The following is an 18,921-nucleotide window of genomic DNA, read 5'->3' as shown; positions in this document are numbered from 1 at the left end:
AATTGATAATTATATTGTTTGATTTTTTAGTTATATATCACTTTTGAAAATAAGATTTCTAAAAACTGGTTTTAAAAGTGAATTTTTTTATTAAAAAATCTGGTTATGAATTACTTATATTTTTATTTTTTTTTTGCTGTTTTAGTTTGTCTCTTTAAAACCAGAAAAAGAGAATCAAATAGCGGATCTCTCTGTAGCTGTGATTACCTTAGACATTGAGCTACACTACAGGTAAATCATTTAATATATTATCTTTTTAAATTTGTTTGAACATTTAATTGTTAAGAATATTTACTGATTAATTGTTTGCTTAAGCTTCTTTGCATAGTTTGTTAGATACAAATTGTTAGTCTCTTGATTGGTTGAGATGTTCTCTTTCGAACATGTGTGGTTGACTTCTAGAAATTTTTTAGAAGCAATAAGCTCTTGATTAGAAAAAATAACTTATAGTTAGTCTAAAACATATGCCAGTGTTCTTTTATTTTAGTTGACAAAGTAATGGACAAAGGGTGGACTAGTTTACCAAGACATACTGAGGGTTACCAACATGGTGTTAATTCATTTTTGGATTTTGCGTTTTCTAGAGGTAGACCACAAGGACAAGAAATTCTTTGTCCTTGTTCTATATGTAATAACTTTAGTTGGGGGCGAAGGGATGAAGTTTATGATCATTTAATAAGTAAGGGATTTCAAAAAAGTTACACTGTGTGGGTTCATCACGGCGAAAGGATAAGTCACATGGATAGTGAATCCGATGAGAGTGAAGTCCATGAAGGATTTGTCGACGACATTTATGGGCTGCTAAACGAGACATTTCGGCATGTGCTTGAAGGAGATAAAGATGCTGATGGGCCAAACGAAGATGCAAAAAAGTTTTATAACTTGCTTGAAGAAGGAAAACAAGAGTTATATCCTGGCTGTAAAAAATTTTTGACATTATCATTCGTTATCCGATTGTATTTGTTGAAGACTCTTAATGGTTGGAGCAACACATCCTTTACTGCTCTACTTGAATTACTGAAAGAAGCGATTCCTCATTTGAATATTTCTGATTCTTTCAATAAAATCAAGGCCATGGTAAAAGATTTAGGACTTGGTTATAATAAAATTCATGCTTGTCCCAATGATTGTGTTTTGTTCCGGGATACATATGAAGATGATGAATTTTGTCCAATTTGTGGAGCTTCCAGGTACATAGAAAATGTTGAGGTAGATATAGAAGTTGATAAGTTGAAGAAAAAACCTGTGCCTGCGAAGGTTTTGAGGCATTTTCCCTTGATTCCAAGGCTTAAGAAGCTGTTCCTGTGTTCCAAAACAGCTGAATCATTAAGGTGGCACGATGAACATCGTTCAAAAGATGGAAAGTTAAGACACCCAGCTGATGGCCAATCATGGAAAGACTTTGACAGGCTTCATCCCGATTTTGCTAAAGAATCTCGTAACATAAGATTAGGGCTAGCTAGCGATGGATTTAATCCATTTAGAACCATGAGCATCTCCCATAGTACATGGCCGGTAGTTTTGGTTGCATACAATCTTCCTCCATGGTGTTGCATGAAACCAGAGTATGTCATGATGTCCTTGCTCATCCCTGGACCATGTTCGCCTGGTATCATATCTTAAAGATGTGTAGTTTTATATTTGATTTTTTTTTTTTATGTTTACATGAAAACTATGTTGAAGGGGAAATCGAAATTGATTAAGGTCAACTTTTTAAAAGCAAATGTTATAGGGTAAAAGTCATGAACTTGTGGACATGATGACTATTTGCTACTTAGCTATTTCAACTCTCTCTTTTGTTATTATATTTTTTGTAAACTTAGATGATATTGTGGATCTTACAACAATTTTTATAAGTTAAATTTGATGGGAAATATTCAATTATTTTTCTTTAGTGACTTAATTCAAATAGTTTAGAATATTTATTGACACTAAACAATTAAAAAAACTTAAATTAATTTAATTCACGAGAAAACTATTGTAAATAAAAAATTATATATCACAAAAAAATCATTGTCAATAGTTACAAAAGACAATGGTGTTAAAACCATTGTCAAAGAGGACTACATAATAAAACCGTTGCCAAAGCGCGACTCTAAAGGTAACGCTTTAAAACCGTTGCTTTAGATGACTATAAAGTGGCAATGATATTAAAACCGTTGCCGAAAATGACATCAACTGTAACGATTTAAAACCGTTGTCATAGATGGCTATAAACTGGCAACGGTTCAAAAACCGTTGCCGAAACCTGGCACCAACGGTAACGGTTTAAAACCGTTGCCTATCCAGTTACGGTTTTAAACCGTTGTCATGTTAATAGGAACGGTTCGAAACCGTTGCTTATTGAGTAACAGATCAAAACCGTTGTTTAAAATTTTTCGTCAAAACCGTTGTCTTAGGCACTAACTGTGGCAACGGTTTTTCTGTTACCGTTGCCTTAGGTAAAAAACCGTTGCCTTTGAGCATTGGTAACGGCCGAACCGTTGCCAAAGCGTTGCCTAAAGTTTCGGGAACGGTTTTTCAATCTACGGCAACGGTTTTTGACCGTTGCGAAAAGCCTTGTTTGTTGTAGTGTTCAATGGTGGAAGATTCAGTTCGTCATAAATAGAAAGAGCATAATACTAATGCATGCACCAAGGTCACACATACAATCAACAAATTGAACACCACGTATAGTACAAGAGACTAAACAAGGTCCAGGATTTCCACACTTTTTAGGAATAGCACCCATTAAAGCAGAAATAGAACTCCCCAAAGCAATGGTTTCCAAATCATTAATCCTTTCCTTGTTAATGCATAAATCCGTTAAAAATTTATCATATTTAGGAACTTGGCGAATTGCATTAAAATGGGAAATCATTACCTCAACTTTCTTGAAGATGTCCACTATTTTAGGATCCAACTCCAATTGCTTCTTTGCCTTCTTTGCCAAGGTTAGAAATGGAATTGGGATAGGCTCATCCAAACATCTTCTTCTTTAGAACCTCTACCCCTTGCTTGATCTATCTCTTCCTCAATAACCTCTTGTGCTTCTTCTTCTTTAACATCCTCTAGTTCAACTATATCTTCTTCATGAGTAGCCTCCTTTACACTTGAATCCATGGGACTCCTCTCTTCTAGTGTAGTGCCGAACCTCAAAGTGATAGCATTGAGGCTACCTTTGGGGTTAGGTAGTAGTTGAGAGGGAATCACATTTGAGTTTGAAGGTTGGGAGGGGCTTTGGTTATGGTTGGATGCTGGAGCCATACGGGATATAGCCTCGATTAAGGTAGCCACGTAAGAGTCTTGTTTCCTTTGATATTCCCATTGCTCTTGAATAATGGAACGCAAATTCCTTTTCTCTTGAAGAAGGATGCGAAGGGTGTCATCCATTGGAGGTTGGTTTGAGGAAGAAAAAGGGTAAGTAATTTGTGGAACTTGAGGTTGTGTGAGTTGAGGTACTTGGGCTTGTCTTTGGTGAGGGGTTGGTATCTTTGGCCTTAATTTTGTTGTTGGAATTGAGAATTTTGTTGGTTGTGGTATTGTTGGAAATTGTTGTTCCACCTTTGATTTGAACCATCTCTCCACCCTTGGTTTGAATTATCTTGCCAACCTTGATTTGAATTATCTTGCCAACCTTGATTACGCCACCCTTGGTTGTAATTATTCCCTTGTTGATAAGTGATAAACCCCATTTTTAGGGTTTATCATGTGTGAATTTAGAGTATTTTATCGACCTTTTCTCATATTTATTCAATGAAATAGCATGGTTTTGTGATTCTCCCTTAATTTGTGCTTAAGTGTGAAAACATGCTTTTTAGACCTTAAATTAGCTAATTTTGATTCACCTTTGATTCCACTAGATGCCTTGATTTGTTTCTTAAGTGAATTTAGGTTGAAACAGGCTAGGAATGAATCAAAAGAGTGAAGGAGAAAGTATCCAAAATGGAGAACACATGGAAAAGCCAAAGAATTGGATGAGCTCATGGACGCGCACGCGCAATGCATGCGCACGCGTGGATCGCAAAACTTCAAGGTACGCACACGCGTGCTGTACGCGTACGCATCGGTGCTGGCACGTGATTTTAAAGTGAAAATGTGCCCAGCAAATTCTGAGAAGCTGTGGGGCCCAATCTAAACCAACTTTGGCGCCAAAACACTTAAAAGGACCAAGGATTGAAGACCAAAGGGGGGATTCCATCACTTCACACATAGTTTTAGTTTAGTGAAGGCTTTTAGTTAGTTTTAGAGAGAGGAGCTCTCACTTCTCTCTAGGGTTAGGATTAGGTTTAGGATAATAAGCTTAGATCTAGGGTTTAATTGATGCTCTCTTCTACTTCTATCTTTCAATCCTTTGTTGTTACATCTTGTTCTTCTACTTTTTTGTTGAAATTTCCTTTATGTTGTTTCTATACTTTGTTGTTAATCTACTCTTGTTCATTTTGTTTTCTTTCAATTCAATTTGAGGTAATTCATGTCAATAATGTTCTTTTTGATTGTTGTTGTTAATTCTTTGCAATAATTGTTGTTAAATTCCACTCTTGTTGCCAATTTACTATGTTTTCCTTTTATACCTTCCAAGTGTTTGCCAAAATGCTTGAAAGGATGTTAGAGTAGAATTTTATGTTCTTGGCTTGGGAAGGTAACTTAGAAATTTTAGAGTCACATATGTCCAAGTGATTGATAGTTGGTAGCCATTGACTCTAGCTCTCATTAATTCAATTAGTGAATAGCTAGGACTTATGGACTTGGATTGATATAGCTCACTTGACTTTCCTCTACTTGTTAGAAGATGACTTAGTGGGATTAATCCTTGCAATTATCATATTGTGGTTAGTGATAAGGATAGAGATCCTTGACCACCAAACCTTGCCAAGACCTTTTTGTCATTTAATTTCCATTGCCATTTACTTTTCTTATTTCCCACCCAAAACCCCAAAATATACATGTCCATAGCCAATAACAAGAACACTACCCTGCAATTCCTTTGAGAGATGACCCGAGGTTTAAATACTTCGGTTATTAGAATAATTAGGGGTTTGTACTTGTGACAAACAAATTTTTGTATGAAAGGATTAGTGTTGGTTTAGAAACTATATTGCAACGAGATTTCATTTGAGAAATTCTAAACCGTCAAAAATCCACTCATCAATAAGGGCCTTGGCTTGAACGGTTAAAGTATGGGTTGTGGCCCCCAATATGTTATCCTCTTGTAGTTGTGGGCATTCATCTGTGTAATGGGAATTACAAACACACACACCATACACTCTTAGTGGAGCTCCCGGTTGGTATTGTTGTTGTTGGTTTTAATGGATTTTCTTTAGAATGGTGGTCATCTCTCCCAACGTCTTGGTAAGAGCGGATTCACTAGGAGATACTTCCACAATAGCCTTTGAATGGTTGTTCCTTTGCCTCGCATGTTGAGTAGACTCGGCTAGATCGGCAATGACTAGCCAAGCCTCTTTCGCCGTCTTATACTTCACAAGAGAACCATTTCTAGAGGCATCTAAGAGGATCTTGTCTTGAGGCTTGAGACATTGAAAAAAGTAACTAATCAACACACCAAGTCATCTATCCTATGATGAGGACATGAATCAAGTAGCTTTTTGAAGCGCTCTCAATACTTATGGAGTGTCTCTACTTCACTTTGTATAGTACAAGAGATCTCCTTTCTCAATATATTGGTAATCTCCAGTAGAAAAAATTTATCTAAGAACTCTTTCCGAAGCATGTCCCAATTTGTGATAACTTCATCCGGTTGAGTATAGAACCATTCTTTTGCTCTTCTCTTAAGAGAAAAAGGAAAAGCAAACAACCAAATAGCAACCTCATCTAAACCATATCTCCTAGTGGTTGAGCATACCACTTGGAAATCCTTAAGATGCTTGATGGGATCTTGAGCGGGCAAGCTGGTACGCGAATTAGGATTGCGCACAACTTAACTGGCAAGTGCACCGGGTCATCCAAGTAATACCTCAGGTGACTGAGGGTCGATCCCATCAGGACTATCGGACTGAGCAAGCAATGGTTGTCAGGTTAAACTTAGTTAGGCAAAAAATAAAAGGAGTTGTTTTTGTTGTAAACGCATAAGATGATAAACAAGCAAGTAAAGAAAAGCAAGTAAAGGTTTAGTGTAAAAACAACAATGAGAAAACAGTTAAGCTTTCGGAGATGTTTACTTTTTCCAGATTAAAATGTCTTACCAACTATTTTGATAATGAATGATTCATTCTATGGCAAACCATAAGTGTCTAAACCCTAATCTCTTAACGATTTAGCCTCCCCTAACCTTCGTCAACTGCCACTCTCATAGTTACTTAACTCAGATTAGAGGGTGAAGTTCAGAAAACTAGTTTATACCACGATGGCCCTAATTACCCCAAACCGGTTGAATAGATGTTGCTTATCCCCATCATTTTGTGTAATTAGCTGTCTAAAAGGAATTTTTTCAAGCTATAGTTCAAGCGAGATAACTCTCTCAAGAATCACAAGAACTCAAGCAGAAAAGGGTCATACTCTCGTTCCACCTAGTTCATAAGATTAAGAATGAAAATAATTCTTAGAATTGAATCAAACATAAATTAAAATAGAAAAATAACAATCTTATCCATAGAAATAAACAGAGCTCCTAACTTTAATCGAGAGGTTTAGTTGCTCATGACTTACAGAGAAAAATAGGGTTCAGAAAGTGCAGGAGGAAGAAGATCCTAAACCTAAGTGATCTTTTCCTTTAAAAGACTAACCTAATTTGAAACAGAAATAAAATAAAATTAATAAATTCTAAACCTAAAAGATATTGTTTGTAAATAAAAAATACAAAAAGAAATTAAAATAAGCTAAGAAGTGCTAAATCCACTTGAGAGGCCCAATTGAGTGTGGATTCAGACTGCTGCTGGCATTTAACTCTAGAGATGGACGTTAAACGCTAAGGGGGTGGGAGTGCAACGTTGTTGGCATGTGTCCCCTGCTGGTGTGAAACGCCGGTGGGCACTTAGTGCCCAGGGAGGATGCTGACAACATTTTCCTTTTTAGCTCCAAAATCCACCAAATTGCTCCGAATTTCATCTAAAATCATAAAAACACAAGAAAAACTCAAAGTAGCATCCAAAGGTAATTTATGCACTAAAATCAAGTAAAAATAAATAAAATCTAACTAAAAATAACCAGAAAATAATACCAAAAGGGTATAAAATATTTACGTATCACAAGCCATGAAACTTAGGAAGCAAATTGATCAAACCGGTCTTCAGCTCAAAGTTAGCACCCAAGTCGGGATAACGGACTTGGAGTGGTTGAAGAATGATATCCGGTGTACCCGCTTCGAGCGGCCATGGCCTCAGTACCTAATTTGGTGGAAGCAATGTCAATAGAGTCAACAAAAGAATAAACGGTTCCTTCGTTAAATGACGCTTAAGGTTCAACCTCGAAAAAGGTTGGTAATTCGGTGGTAGCCGCTTCACTAACCCCAAAGGCTAACTGATGAGCGGATAATTTATACTGTTTTTGGCACTATTTTTACATAGTTTTTAGTATGTTTTAATTAATTTTTAGTATATTTTTATTAGTTTTTATTCAAAATTCATATTTCTAGACTTTACTATGAGTTTGTATGTTTTTTTGTGATTTCAGATATTTTCTGGCTAAAATTGAGGGACCTGAGCAAAAATCTTATTCAGAGGCTGAAAAAGGACTGCAGATGCTGTTGGATTCCGACCTCCCTACACTCGAAGTGGATTTTCTGGAGTTACATAGACCCAAATGGTGCGCTCTCAATTGCGTTGGAAAGTAGACATCCAGGGCTTTCCAGTAATATATAATAGTCCATACTTTGCCCGAGTTTTGATGATGCAAACTGGCGTTCAAATGCCAACTTCCTGCCCTATTATGAAGTTAAACGCCAGAAACAGGTTACAAACTGGAGTTAAACGCCAGAAACAGGCTACAACCTGGCGTTTAACTCCAAAAGAAGCCTCTACACATGTAAAGCACAATGCTCAGCCCAAGCACACACCAAGTTGACCCGGAAGTGGATTTTTGCATCATTTACTTATTTTCTGTAACCATAGTTACTAGTTTAGTATAAAAACTACTTTTAGTGATTTATTTCACATCTTTTGATCATTTTTGAGACTATCTTTGTATCACTTTTGATCTCTTGATCACGTTTAGGGGGCTAGCCATTCGGCCATGCCTGGACCATTATCACTTATGTATTTTCAACGGTGGAGTTTCTACACCCCATAGATTAAGGTATGGAGCTCTGCTGTTCCTCATGAATTAATGCAAAGTACTATTGTTTTTCTATTCAATTCAAGCTTATTCTTATTCCAAGATATTTACTCGCCCTTCAACCTGATGAATGTGATGATATGTGACACTCATCATCATTCTCACCTATGAACGCGTGCCTGACAACCACTTCTGTTCTATCTACTATAGCTTGAGCGTGTATCTCTTAGCCTCCATTCCGAAAGATTGGAGTCTTCGTGGTATAAGCTAGAATTATTGGCGGCCATTCTTGAGATCTGAAAAGTCTAAACCTTGTCTGTTGTATTCCGAGTAGGATCTGGGAGGGGATAACTGTGACGAGCTTCAAACTCGTGAATGTTGGGCATAGTAACAGACGCAAAAGGATCTATGGATCCTATTCCAACATGATCGAGAACCGACAGATGATTAGCCGTGCGGTGACAGCGCATTTGGACCATTTTCACTGAGAGGACGGACGGTAGCCATTGACAACGGTGATCCCCCAACATACAGCTTGCCATGGAAAGGAGTATGAATGATTGGATGAAAGTAATAGGAAAGCAGAGGTTCAGAAGGAACAAAGCATCTTCATACGCTTATCTGAAATCCCACCAATGAATTACATAAGTATCTCTATCTTATTTTATGTTTTAATTATATGTTAATTATCAAAATCCCATAACCATTTGAATCTGCCTGACTGAGATTTACAAGGATGACCATAGCTTGCTTCAAGCCGACAATCTCCGTGGGATCGACCCTTACTCACGTAAGGTTTATTACTTGGATGACCCAATGCACTTGCTGGTTAGTTGTGCGGAATTGTGAAAAAGAATTGAGATTAAAATTGTGCGTACCAAGTTGTTGGCACCATTGAAGATCACAATTTCGTGCACCAAGTTTTTGGCGCCATTGCTGGGGATTGTTCGAGTTTGGACAACTGACGGTTCATCTTGTTGCTCAGATTAGGTAATTTTATTTTAATTTTAAGTTTTTTTTTTTATTTTTGAAAAAAAATTCAAAAGAAAAAAAATAATATATAATTTATATTTGTTCTTCAGAATTTTTAAGAATGAATTCTAGAGTTTCAGATGATATGTTGAAGCCTGGCTGGCTGTTAAGCCATGTCTAATTTTTTTTTGGACTGAGGCTTCCACTTATCATTGCACGAGCCTTTGGATTCCCATATAATTGGCTGTTGTATGTCTGATTTGTATGCTGAAGCTTGGCTGGCCATTTGTGCATTGATGAGCGGATAATTTATACGCTTTTTGGCATTGTTTTTAGTATGTTTTTTGTAGGATCTAGTTACTTTTAGGGATATTTTCATTAGTTTTTATGTTAAATTCACATTTCTGGACTTTACTATGAGTTTGTGTGTTTTCCTGTGATTTCAGGTATTTTCTGGATGAAATTGAGGGACTTGAGCAAAAATCAGATTCAGAGGTTGAAGAAGGACTGCTGATGCTGTTGGATTCTGACCTCCCTGCACTCAAAGTGGATTTTCTGGAGCTACAGAACTCAAAATGGCGTTCTTTCAATTGCGTTGGAAAGTAGATATCCAGGGCTTTTCAGCAATATATAATAGTCCATACTTTGGTCGAGTTTAGATGATGCAAAAGGGCGTTGAACGCCAGTTCTACGCTGCAGTCTGGAGTTAAACGCCAGAAACACGTCACGAACCAGAGTTGAACGCCAGAAACACATTACAACCTGGCGATCAACTCCAGAAAGAGCCTCTGCACGTGTAACATTCAAGCTCAGCCCAAGTACACACCAAGTGGGCCCCGGAAGTGGATTTATGCATCAATTACTTACTTCTGTAAACCCTAGTAGCTAGTTTAGTATAAATAGGACTTTTTACTATTGTATTAGATATCTTTGGTCTCAGTTTTAATCTATTGTTCATCTTAGGAGACTATTGATCACGTTTAGGGGGTTGGCCTCTCGGCCATGCCTGGACCTTCATCACTTATGTATTTTCAATGGTAGAGTTTCTACACTCCATAGATTAAGGTGTGGAGCTCTGCTGTTCCTCATGAATTAATGCAAAGTACTACTGTTTTTCTATTCAATTCAACTTATTCCGCTTCTAAGATATTCATTTGCACTTCAACATGAATGTGATGAACGTGACAATCATCATCATTCCCCCCACGAACGCGTGCCTGAGAACCACTTCCGTTCCACCTTAGATTGAATGAATATCTCTTGGATCTCTTAATCAGAATCTTCGTGGTATAAGCTAGATTGATGGCGGCATTCATGAGAATCCGGAAAGTCTAAACCTTGTCTGTGGTATTCCGAGTAGGATTCAGGGATTGAATGACTGTGACGAACTTCAAATTCGCGAGTGCTGGGCGTAGTGACAGACGCAAAAGGAGGGTGAATCCTATTCCAATATGATCGAGAACCTCAGATGATTAGCCGTGCTGTGACAGAGCATTTGGACCATTTTCACAAGAGGATAGGATGCAGCCATTGACCACTGTGATGCCTCCAGATGATTAGCCATGCAGTGACAGCGCATCGGACCATTTTCACAGAGAGGATGAAAAGTAGCCATTGACAATGGTGATGTTCTTACATAAAGCCAGCCATAGAAAGGAGTAGGACTGATTGGATGAAGACAGCAGGAAAGCAAAAGTTCAGAGGGACGAAAGCATCTCTATACCTTTATCTGAAATTCTCACCAATGATATACATAAGTATTTCTATCTTTATTTTCTGTCTATTTATTATTTATTTTCAAAAACTCCATAATCAATTATTATCCGCCTGACTGAGATTTACAAGATGACCATAGCTTGCTTCATACCAACAATCTCCGTGGGATCGACCCTTACTCACGTAAGGTTTTATTACTTGGACGACCCAATGCACTTGCTGGTTAGTTGTATCGAAGTTGTGAATGAAAAACGATTTATTAAAACGTGCTTACAGAGTTTTTGGCGCCGTTGCCTAAGATCACAATTTTGTGCACAAGTTTTTGGCGCCGTTGTCGGAGATTGTTCGAGTTTGGACAACTAACGGTTCATCGTGTTGCTCAGATTAGGTAATTTTCTTCTTATTTTGTTTTCAAAAAAAAAAAAACTTTCAAAACTTTTTCAAAAATTTTTCCTTTATTTTCGAAAAAAATTATAAATCTTTTCAAAAATATATTGTTCTTCAAAATTTTTAAGAATGAATTCTAGAGTTTCATGAAGCATGTTGAAGCCTGACTGGCTGTAAAGCCATGTCTAAATTCATTTAGACTGGGGCTTCCAACCCAACATTATCAAGAGCAAGCTAGTTGTTGCTAATCCACCTGCTGCTGTTCCTGATCCACTTGATTTACATGCTAAAGCTTGACTGGCTATTAAGCCATGTCTAACCCTCAGATTGGAGCTTTAGACTAAGAGTGCAAGATTCCTGGAATTCATATTAAAAATTTTGGAATCCTTATTTTTCTTTTTCACAAATAATTTTCGAAAAATCCAAAAAAAAATCATAAAAACCAAAAATATTTTGTGTTTCTTGTTTGAGTCTTGAGTCAAATTTTGAGTTTGGTGTTAATTGCATACTCATCTTGCATTTTTCAAAAATTGCATTCATGCATTGCATTCATCATGATCTTCAAGTTGTTCTTGATAACCCTTCTTGATTGATCTTCATATTATATGGTTTTGCGTTGCATGTTGTTTTTCATATGCATTCTTGCATTCATAGTGTCTGAACATGAAAGATTTCTAAGTTTGGTGTCTTGCATGTTTTCTTTGCATATAAAATTTACAAAAATAAGTTCTTGATGTTCATCATGATCTTCAAAGTGTTCTTGGTGTTCATCTTGACATTCATAGCATTCTTGCATGCATTCATTGTTTTGATCCAAAATTTTCATGCATTGCATCATTTTCATGTTTTTCTCTTTCATCATTAAAAATTCAAAAATAAAAAAAATATCTTTCCTTTCTTCTCTCATAAATTTCGAAAATTTGGATTGACTTTTTCAATAAATTTTAAAAAAAATTCAATTGTTTCTTATGAGTCAAATCAAATTTTCAATTTAAAAATCTTATCTTTTTCAAAATCTTTTTCAAAAATCAAATCTTTTTCATTTTTCTTATTTATTTTCAAAAATTTTAAAAATATTTTTCAAAAATCTTTTTCTTAATTTTATCTCATAATTTTCGAAAATATCATCAACAATTAATGTTTTGATTCAAAAATTTCAAGTTTGTTACTTGTTAAGAAAGATTCAAACTTTAAGTTCTAGAATCATATTTTGTGATTTCTTGTGAATCAAGTCATTAATTGTGATTTTAAAAATTAAATCTTTTTCAAAACTAATTTCAATCATATCTTTTCAAAAATATCTTCTTATCTTATCTTTTTCAAAAATTTGATTTTCAAATATCTTTTCTAACTTCTTATCTTCTTATCTTTTCAAAAATTGATTTTCAAAATTTGTTTCAACTAACTAACTAACTTTTTGTTTGTTTCTTATCTTTTTCAAAACTACCTAACTAACTCTCTCTCTCTAATTTTCGAAAATATCTTCCCTCTTTTTCAAAAATTCTTTTTAATTAACTAATTGTTTCAAATTTTAATTTTAATTTTCGAAAATCACTAACCATTTTTCAAAAATAATTTTCGAAATTCCTCTTTCTCTCTCATCTCCTTCTATTTATTTATTCATCTACTAACACTTCTCTCCCATCCAAAAATTCGAACACTACCTCCCTCTCTGTGTTCGAGTTTTTTCTTCCCTTCTTTACATTACATTCTTTTCTTCTTCTACTCACACAGGGGAACCTCTATACCTGGGTAAAAAGGATCCCTATTAATATTATTTTTCTGTTCCCTCTTTTTCATATGAGCAGGAGCAAGGACAAGAATATTCTTGTTGAAGCAGATCCAGAACCTGAAAGGACTCTGAAGAGAAAACTAAGAGAAGCTAAATTACAACAATCCAGCAAGCACCTTTCAGAAATTTTCGAACAAAAAGAGGAGATGGCAGCTGAAAATAATAATAATGCAAGGAGGATGCTTGGTGACTTTACTGCACCTAATTCTAATTTACATGGAAGAAGCATCTCCATCCCCACCATTGGAGCAAACAATTTTGAGATGAAACCTCAATTAGTTTCTCTGTTGCAGCAGAACTGCAAGTTCCATGGACTTCCATCTGAAGATCCTTTTCAGTTCTTAATTGAATTTTTGCAGATCTGTGATACTGTTAAGACTAATGGAGTAGATCCTGAAGTCTACAGGCTTATGCTTTTCCCGTTTGCTGTAAGAGACAAAGCTGGAGTGTGGTTGGACTCTCAGCCCAAAGATAGCCTGAACTCTTGGGATAAGCTGGTCACGGCTTTCTTAGCCAAGTTTTTTCCTCCTCAAAAGTTGAGCAAGCTTAGAGTGGATGTTCAAACCTTCAGACAGAAAGAAGGTGAATCCCTCTATGAAGCTTGGGAGAGATACAAGCAACTGACTAAAAAGTGTCCTTCTGACATGCTTTTAGAATGGACCATCCTGGATATATTCTATGATGATCTCTCTGAATTAGCTAAGATGTCATTGGATACTTCTGCAGGTGGATCCATTCACCTAAAAAAAACACCTGTAGAAGCTCAAGAACTTATTGACATGGTTGCTAATAACCAGTTCATATACACTTCTGAGAGGAATCCTGTGAGTAATGGGACGCCTCAGAAGAAGGGAGTTCTTGAAATTGATACTCTGAATGCCATACTGGCTCAGAATAAAATATTGACTCAATAAGTCAATATGATTTCTCAGAGTCTGAATAGAATGCAAGCTGCATCCAACAGTACTCGAGAGGCATCTTCTGAAGAAGAAGCTTATGATCCTGAAAACCCTGCAATAGCAGAGGTGAATTACATGGGTGAACCCTATGGAAACACCTATAATCCCTCATGGAGAAATCACACAAATCTCTCATGGAAGGATCAAAAGCCTCAACAAGGCTTTAATAATGGTGGAAGAAACAGGTTTAGCAATAGCAAGCCTTTTCCATCATCCACTCAGCAACAGACAGAGAACTCTAAACAAAATACTTCTAATTTAGCAAACTTAGTCTCTGATCTATCTAAGGCCACTATGAGTTTCATGAATGAAACAAGGTCCTCCATTAGAAATTTGGAAGCACAAGTGGGCCAGCTGAGTAAAAGGATCACTGAAATCCCTCCTAGTACTCTCCCAAGTAATACAGAAGAAAATCCAAAAGGAGAGTGCAAGGCCATTGATATAACCATCATGGCCGAATCCAAGGAAGAAGGGGAGGACGTGAATCCCAAGGAGAAAGACCTCCTGGGACGTCCAGTGATCAATAAGGAGTTTCCCTCTGAGGAACCAAAGAAATCTGAGACTCATCTAGAGACCATAGAGATTCCATTGAACCTCCTTACGCCCTTCATGAGCTCTGATGAGTATTCTTCTTCTGAAGAGAATGAGGATGTTACTGAAGAGCAAGTTGCCAAGTTCCTTGGTGCAATCATAAAGCTGAATGCCAATTTATTTGGTGGTGAGACTTGGGGAGATGAACCTCCCCTGTTTACCAATGAACTGAATGCATTGGATCAACTGAGATTGCCTCAGAAGAAACAGGATCCTGGAAAGTTCCTGATACCTTGTAACATAGGCACCATGACCTTTGAGAAGGCTCTATGTGACCTGGGGTCAGGAATAAACCACATGCCACTCTCTGTAATGGAGAAACTGGGAATCTTTGAGGTACAAGCTGCTAAAATCTCATTAGAGATAGCAGACAATTCCAGAAAACAGGCTTATGGACAAGTAGAGGACATATTAGTAAAGGTTGAAGGCCTTTACATCCCTGCTGATTTCATAATCCTAGATACTGGGAAGGATGAGGATGAATCCATCATCCTTGGAAGACCCTTCCTAGCCACAGCAAGAGCTGTGATTGATGTTAACAGAGGTGAACTAGTCCTTCAATTGAATGAGGACTCCCTTGAGTTTAAAACTCAAGGACATCCTTCTGTAAACATGGAAAAGAGGCACAATAAGCTTCTCTCAAAACAGAGTCAACCAGAGCCCCCACAGTCAAACTCTAAGTTTGGTGTTGGGAGGCCACAACCAAACTCTAAGTTTGGTGTTGAACTCCCATATCCAAACTCTAAGTTTGGTGTTGGGGAGTCTCAACAATGCTTTGAACATCTGTGAGGCTCCATGAGAGCCCACTGTCAAGCTATTGACATTAAAGAAGCACTTGTTGGGAGGCAACCCAATTTTTATTTATCTAATTTATTTTCATTCTTGTTGTTCTTTCATGTTTTATTAGGTTCATGATCATGTGGAGACACAAAATAAATAAAAAATTAAAAAAAATCAAAAACAGTATAAAAAAAACAGCACACCCTGGAGGAGGAGTTCACTAGCGTTCAAACGCCAGTAAGGAGCATCTGGCTGGCGTTCAACGCCAGAACAAAGCATGGAGCTGGCACTGAACACCAGAAACAAGCATGAAGCTGGCGTTCAACACCAGAAACATGCTGCATCTGGGCACTGAACGCCCAGAACAAGCATCAGTTCGGCGTTTAAACGCCAGAATTGCATGCAAAGGCATTTTACATGCCTAATTGGTGCAGGGATGTAAATCCTTGACACCTCAAGATCTGTGGACCTCACAAGATCATCTCAGGATCTGTGAACCTTCCCTCCTCATAATCCTAGTTTTTTTTCCACATCTTCTTCTTCATCTATTCTTTCTTCTTTTGCTCGAGGGCGAGCAACATTCTAAGTTTGGTGTGGTAAAAGCATTGCTTATTTTGCTTTTCCATAACCATTGATGGCACCTAAGGCCAGAGAAACCTCAAAAAAAAAAAAGAAGAGAAAAGGGGAGACAAAAGCTTCCACCTCCAAGTCATAGGAGATGGAGAGATTCATGTAAAGGATCTATAGCTCAGTGGTAGAACATTTGACTACAAATCAAGAGATCCCTGACATACCTCAGGGGATACATTTTTCTCCACACAATTATTGGGAGCAACTAAGGGTGGAACATCAAGAGCTCCATCATCCTTCATGAAATTAGAGAAGATCAAAGAGCAATGAGGGAGGAGCAACAAAGACAAGGAAGAGACATAGAAGAGCTCAAGGACATCATTGGTTCCTCAAGGAGAAAACGCCACCATCACTAAGGTGGACTCATTCCTTGTTCTTACATTCTCTGTTTTTCATTTTCTTTATGTTAAGTGCTTATCCATGTTTATGTCTTATTACATGATCATTAGTATTTAGTAACTTTGTCTTAAAGTTATGAATGTCCTATGAATCCATCACCTCTCTTAAATGAAAACTGTTTTAATTCAAAAGAACAAGAAGTACATGAGTTTCGAATTTATCCTTGAACTTAGTTTAATTATATTGATGTGGTGACAATGCTTCTTGTTTTCTGAATGAATGCTTGAACAGTGCATATGTCTTTTGAAGTTGTTGTTCATGAATGTTAAATATGTTGGCTCTTGAAAGAATGATGACAAGGAGACATGTTATTTGATAATCTGAAAAATCATAAAAATGATTCTTGAAGCAAGAAAAAGCAGTGAATACAAAAGCTTGCAGAAAAAAAATAGCGAAAAAAAAAGAAAACAAAAGAGAGAAAAAGCAAGCAGAAAAAGCCAAAAGCTCTTAAAACCAAGAGGCAAGAGCAAAAAAGCCAATAACCCTTAAAACCAAAAGGCAAGGGTAAATAAAAAGGATCCCAAGGCTTTGAGCATCAGTGGATAGGAGGGCCTAAAGGAATAAAATCCTGGCCTAAGCGGCTAAACCAAGCTGTCCCTAACCATGTGCTTGTGGCGTGAAGGTGTCAAGTGAAAACTTGAGACTGAGCAGTTAAAGTCAAGGTCCAAAGCAAAAGAAGAGTGTGCTTAAGAACCATGGACACCTCTAATTGGGGACTTTAGCAAAGCTGAGTCACAATCTGGAAAGGTTCACCCAATTATGTGTCTGTGGCATTTATGTATCCGGTGGTAATACTGGAAAACAAAGTGCTTAGGGCCACGGCCAAGACTCATAAAGTAGCTGTGTTCAAGAATCAACATACTGAACTAGGAGAATCAATAACACTATCTGAACTCTAAGTTCCTATAGATGCCAATCATTCTGAACCTCAATGCATAAAGTGAGATGCCAAAACTATTCAAGAGGCAAAAAGCTACAAGTCCCGCTCATCTGATTGGAGCTATGTTTCATTGATAGTTTGGAATTTATAGTATATTCTCTTCTTTTTATCCTATTTTATTTTCAGTTGCTTGGGGACAAGCAACAATTTAAGTTTGGTGTTGTAATGAGCGGATAATTTATACGCTTTTTGGCATTGTTTTTAGTATGTTTTTAGTAGGATCTAGTTACTTTTAGGGATGTTTTCATTAGTTTTTATGTTAAATTCACATTTCTGGACTTTACTATGAGTTTGTGTGTTTTTCTGTGATTTCAGGTATTTTCTGGCTGAAATTGAGGGACTTGAGCAAAAATCAGATTCAGAGGTTGAAGAAGGACTGCTGATGCTGTTGGATTCTGATCTCCCTGCACTCAAAGTGGATTTTCTGGAGCTACAGAACTCAAAATGGCGCGCTTCCAATTGCCTTGGAAAGTAGACATCCAGGGCTTTCCAGCAATATATAATAGTCCATACTTTGGTCTAGTTTAGACGACGCAAAAGGGTGTTGAACGCCAGTTCTACGCTGCAGTCTGGAGTTAAACGCCAGAAACACGTCACGAACCAGAGTTGAACGCCAGAAACACGTTACAACCTGGCGTTCAACTCCAGAAAGAGCCTCTGCACGTGTAACATTCTGCTGTTCCTCATGAATTAATGCAAAGTACTACTGTTTTTATATTCAATTCAACTTTTTCCGCTTCTAAGATATTCATTCGCACTTCAATATGAATGTGATGAACGTGACAATCATCATCATTCCCCCATGAACACGTGCCTGACAACTACTTCCGTTCCACCTTAGATTGAATGAATATCTCTTGGATCTCTTAATCAGAATCTTCGTGGTATAAGCTAGATTGATGGCGGCATTCATGAGAATCCGGAAAGTCTAAACCTTGTCTGTGGTATTCCGAGTAGGATTCAGGGATTGAATGACTGTGATTAGCCATGCAGTGACAGCGCATCGGACCATTTTCACAGAGAGGATGAAAAGTAGCCATTGACAATGGTGATGTTCTTACATAAAGCCAGCCATAGAAAGGAGTAGGACTGATTGGATGAAGACAGCAGGAAAGCAAAAGTTCAGAGGGACGAAAGCATCTCTATACCTTTATCTGAAATTCTCACCAATGATATACATAAGTATTTCTATCTTTATTTTCTGTCTATTTATTATTTATTTTCGAAAACTCCATAATCAATTATTATCCGCCTGACTGAGATTTACAAGATGACCATAGCTTGCTTCATACCAACAATCTCCGTGGGATCGACCCTTACTCACGTAGAAAGTTTTATTAGTTGGACGACCCAGTGCACTTGCTGGTTAGTTGTATCGAAGTTGTGAATGAAAAATGATTTATTAAGACGTGCGTACAGAGTTTTTGGCGCCATTGCCTGAGATCACAATTTCGTGCACCAGCCATGTCTAATCTTTTGGACCGAAGCTTTCACATAAAGCTTGGCTGGCTATTTAGCCATGTCTAAATTTTTCAACCGAAGCTTTA

General features: G+C 37.2%; 1 non-coding gene across 1 annotated transcript; it reads right to left on the bottom strand.

Annotated features, from left to right (window-relative positions):
* Window positions 1-13,617: 13,617 nt before the first annotated feature.
* LOC148544951 (small nucleolar RNA R71) lies at window positions 13,618-13,725 on the bottom strand. Its single transcript, XR_015900873.1, has one exon. It is a non-coding gene; the product is annotated as a small nucleolar RNA R71 (small nucleolar RNA).
* Window positions 13,726-18,921: the final 5,196 nt, after the last annotated feature.

The sequence above is a fragment of the Arachis ipaensis genome, chromosome B9 (assembly GCF_059453495.1).
Source record: "Arachis ipaensis isolate K30076 ecotype BB chromosome B9, ASM5945349v1, whole genome shotgun sequence".
In the NCBI taxonomy this organism is placed as follows: domain Eukaryota; kingdom Viridiplantae; phylum Streptophyta; class Magnoliopsida; order Fabales; family Fabaceae; genus Arachis; species Arachis ipaensis.
Note: the sequence above shows the minus strand (reverse complement) of the source record. Positions and strands in the feature narration are given on the sequence as shown.